The sequence below is a fragment of the Crocuta crocuta genome, unplaced genomic scaffold (assembly GCF_008692635.1).
Source record: "Crocuta crocuta isolate KB4526 unplaced genomic scaffold, BGI_CrCroc_1.0 scaffold312, whole genome shotgun sequence".
Taxonomy (NCBI): Eukaryota; Metazoa; Chordata; class Mammalia; order Carnivora; family Hyaenidae; genus Crocuta; species Crocuta crocuta.
Genome location: NW_027527378.1, coordinates 2517244 through 2522357, shown reverse-complemented (window position 1 = coordinate 2522357; position 5114 = coordinate 2517244).

Here is a 5114-nt window from a genome sequence, read left to right as displayed (position 1 = left end):
CCTCAGTTTATTCTCAGTATTTCAGTCTCTTATGGTTTGCCTCCCTCCCTCTCCTTAACTATTTTTTCCCCTTCCCCATGATCCTCTGTTAAGTTTCTACTGTTTCACATATGAGTGAAAAGATATGGTATCTGTCCTTCTCAGCCTGACTTAATTTCACTTAACATAACACCCTCGAGTTCCATTCACGTTGCTACACATGGCCAGATTTCATTCTTTCTCATTGCTATGTAGTATTCCATTGTATAGATAAACCACATCTTCTGGATCCATTCACCAGTTGATGAACACTGAGGCTCTTTCCATGATTTGGCTATTGTTGAGAGTGCTGCTATGAACATTGAGGTACCTGTGCCCCTATGCATCAGCACTCCTGGATCCCTTGGGTAAATTCCTAGCAGTACTATTGCTGGGTTGTAGGGGAGTTCTATTGTGAATTTTTTGAGGAACCTCCACACCGTTTTCCAGAGGGGCTGCACCAGTTTACATTTCCACCAACAGTATAGGAGGGTGCCTGTTTCTCCACATCCTTACCAGCATCTAGAGTCTCCTGATATGTTCATTTTAGCCTTATTTGTATTCTCTGAGGACTGTTGACCATGTCCTCTTTAAAGAAGTGTCTGTTCATGTCTTCTACCCATTTCTTCACTGGATTATTTGTTTTTTGGGTGTAGNGGAAAGCTCTCAGTTTTTCCCCATTGAGGACAATATTAGCCGAGGGCTTTTCATAAATGGCTTTTATGATGTTTAAGTAAGTTCTTTCTATCCCAACTTTCTCGAGGGTCTTTATTAAGAAAGGAAGCTGTATTTTGTTCAGTGCTTTTTCTGCAGCTATCAACAGGATCATATGGTTTTTAATCTTTACTTTTGTTAATGTGATGTATCACATTGATTGATTTGCGAATATTGAACCAGCCCTATAACCCAGGAATGAATTCCACTTGATCATGGTGGATNGCATGAAATGTTTTTCCATTTCTTTATGTCTTCCTCAATTTCCTTCATAAGAGTTCTATAAGTTTCATCATACAGATCTCCTATATCTTTGGTTAGGTTTATTCCTAGGTATTTTATGGTTTTTTGTGCAATTGTGAATGGGATCCGTTTCTTGATTTCTTTTTCTGTTGCCTCATTATTGGTATATAAAAATGCAACTGATTTCTGTACCTTGATTTTGGACCCTGCAACTTTGCTGAATTCATGGATCAGTTCTACTTAGCAGGCTTCTGGTGGAGTCCTGCCGGGTTTTCCATGTAGAGTATCATGTCATCTGCAAAAAGTGAAAGTTTCACTTCCTCTTTGCCAATTCTGATGCCTTTTATTTCCTTTTGTTGTATGATTACTGATGTTAGGACTTCTAGCACTGTGTTACACAACACTGGTGAGAGTGGACATCCCTATTGTGTTCCTGATCACAGGGGGAAAGCTCTCAGTTTTTCCCCATTGAGGACAATATTAGCCGAGGGCTTTTCATAAATGGCTTTTATGATGTTTAAGTAAGTTCTTTCTATCCCAACTTTCTCGAGGGTCTTTATTAAGAAAGGAAGCTGTATTTTGTTCAGTGCTTTTTCTGCAGCTATCAACAGGATCATATGGTTTTTAATCTTTACTTTTGTTAATGTGATGTATCACATTGATTGATTTGCGAATATTGAACCAGCCCTATAACCCAGGAATGAATTCCACTTGATCATGGTGGATAATATTTTGTGTGCTGTTGCATTTGATTTGCAAGTATCTCGTTGAGGATTTTTGCATCTGTATTCATCAAGGATATTGGCCTGTAGTTCTCTTTTATTTGCTGGGTCTCTGTCTGGTTTGGAAATCAAAGTGACGCTGTCTTCGTAGCATGAGTCTGGAAGTTTTCCTTCCTTTTATAATTATTGGAATATCTTGAGAAGAATAGGTATTAACACTGATTTAAATGTCTGGTAGAATTCCCCAGGGAAGTCATCTAGCCCAGGGCTCTTATTTGTTGGGAGAATTTTGATAACTAATCCAGTTTCTTCACTAGTTATGAGTCTGCTCAGATTTTCTATCTCTTCCAATTTTTTTTTATTTTCTTTTATTTATTTCTAGGAGAGAGAGAGAGACAGCGTGAGCAGGGGAGGGTCAGAGAGAGAANCCTTGTCCACTTCTTCTAAGTTGTCCAATTTGTGGGCATATAATTTTTCATAGTATTCCCTGATAATTGCTTGTATTTCTGAGGGATTGGTTATAATAAATCCATTTTCATTCGTGATTTTGTCTATTTGGGTGCTCAGTCTTTTCTTTTTGAGAAGCCTGGCTAGAGATTAAAGAAGGCTCTTTGACTGTCCAGGGCCTGTTCCTTCAGAAAGTGTTCTTTTAATGGTGTCTCTTGGTCTCTCTTGTTGAGACTTTGATTATTTTATTTCCCTACTTCTAGTGATATTTGGGACTCTCCACCATGTGTACTTTGTCTTGTTTCTTGAGGTAGCCTTTTGAGGTTTTCTTTTCAGTGGACTCATTCTCTTTTCTTCCCAGACCAGTTGACATAATATTGAATTTTATTGTATTACATTACTTTATTTTAAGTTGTGTCATAGTTTTATATCTACTTATAAAAATTTGTGTGACTATTTATTTTCTGTCTCCTTCCCTGAAATCTAAGTTTCATGAGGTCAGGTCATTTGCTTGTCTTGCACACCGTCTTATCTCCAGTGCCTTAAACAGTGCAGGCAAATAGCAGATACACAAAAATATTTGTTACATGAATTAATAAATGCATGAGTAATATTGATCTTGCAGGATTCCTTTAGAGAACTAAATAAGACAGCTTATAAATAACACAGTAGTAGATATTCAATCAATGCGAGCTAGCTTTAGTCAGTGGCAGGAGAGCAATATTGTATAATTTCCTTGATGTTTACATGTAAAAAGATGGTAAGCCNATAGTGCTGAGAGGTATTTTTTTATTGTTGTAAAAGACATACAACATGAGATCTAACTTCTTAGTATATTTTAAAGTAGCAACATGGATGGACCTTGAGGGTGTTATGCTTAGGGGAATAAGTCAGGCAGAAAAGGACAAATATCATATGTTTGCACGTATAGGAGGATTAGGAGGAACTTAATGGAGGACCATGGGGGAGAAGAAGGGGAGAAATGGTGGGGGAAAGGGAGAGAGGCAAACCATGAGAGACTCTTGAATGCTGAGAACAGACTGAGGACTTATGGGTGTGGGGGGGAGGGGGTAGATGGGCATGGAGGAAGGCGCTTGTGGGGATGAGCAGTGGGTGTTATGTGGAAACCAGCTTGACAATAAACTATTTGTAAAAAAAAAAATAAGTATATAGTACAGTATGGCTCACCATATGCATGTTGTACAGCAGATCTCTAGAACTTTTTCATTTTGCCTAACTGAAATCCTATACCCATTGAACAGAAAGCAACTCCTTATTTTCCCCTTCTCCTAACCCTTGGTAACCACCACTCCTCTTTTTGCCTTTACAAGTTTAACTACTTTAGATACCTCATAGAAATGAAATTATGCAATATTTGTCCTTCTATGACTGGCACATTTCATTTATCCATTCATCTGTCAATGGACATGTCAGTTGTTTTCACATCTTGGCTATTGTATATAATGCTGCAATGAACATGGAATGCAAATATCTCTGCAAGATATTTTTTCAATTCTTTTGGATAAACACCTACAAGGGGGATTGGCGGATTATATGGTAGTTCTACTTTAAATATTTTGAGGAACCTCCACAATTTTTTTCATCAGTGGCTGTACCATTTTTCTTTCCCACCAGTAGTGTATAAGAGGGTGCATTTCTCCATATCTTTACTAATACTTCTTATTTTTCTGTTTTTTTCTTTTTTTTTTTAATAATAACCATCCTAACACGTGTGAAGTGATACCTCATTGTGATTTTGATTTGCATTTCCCTGTTGAATAGTGGTGTTGGCCATTTGTATGCCTCTTTGGAGAAATGTATAATCAAGTTGTTTAACCATTTTTAATCAGATTATTTGGTATTTTTTACTGTTGATTTTTAAGAGGCCTATATATTTTTAGGATATTAACCCCTTATCACATATATTGTTTGTAATTATCTTCTCCCATTCCATAGATTGTCTTTTCACTCTGTTGATTTTTTTCCTATCCTGCACAGCTTTACAGTTTGATGTAGTCCTATTTGTTGAAGAGGCTCTTTTACCCGTTGTGTAGTCTTGGTACTCTAATTGAAGATCAGTTCACCATATATGCATGAGTTTATTTCTGGGCTCTCTATTCTGTTCCATTAGCCAATATGTCTTACTTTATGTCAGTACCATATCGTTTGGATTCCTGTAGCTTTTTAATATATTTTGAAAGCATAATATGCAAAGCCTCTAGCTTTATTCTTCTTTTTCAAGATAGTTTTGACTATTGGGTATTCTTTGTAGTTCCATATGAATTTTAGAATTATGTTTTTCTCTGTCTTCAAAAAAAGTGCCACTCNACTTGTGGGGATGAGCACTGAGTGTTATGTGGAAACTAATTTGACAATAAACTATTAAAAAAAATAAAAAAAAAATAAAGTGCCACTCATATTTTGATAGCGATTACATTGGCTCTGTAGAGCCCTTTGGGTAATATGATATATAAGCAATGTTAAGTCTTTCGACCCATGAACATGGGATGTCTTTCCATTTATTTATTTGTTCTTTAATTTCTTCCAGCAAACTTTTGTGCTTTTTATTGTGTAAGTCTGAAATAAAGATGAAAGATAACTAGATAGACAGGGTTAAGCTGCTAAAGTGTCAAGGAACAAGCTGTACTGAGACATTCCAAGAGAACAATACGAAACCTAGAACTGAGGGACAGAGATAATCCTGTCCAGGTTGATGTCTGTATAGCTGTGATGTTAGGTTGTTCTGGGGACTAAGAACTGGAAATAGCATCAAACTATCTCTCTGTCCTAACAAACCCAGATTTTGCAAGGCATTGCTTTGGTTTCCTCAGTAACAACCACCATAAATAACACAGCCAGCTACTGTTTTACATGTTACAGGATCTGGATTACTTCAAAGGACTTCTCAGGCATATTTCCTTAGGGTTCTCAAGTAACTACTATTTTTTTTTTTTTTTAAGTACATAATGT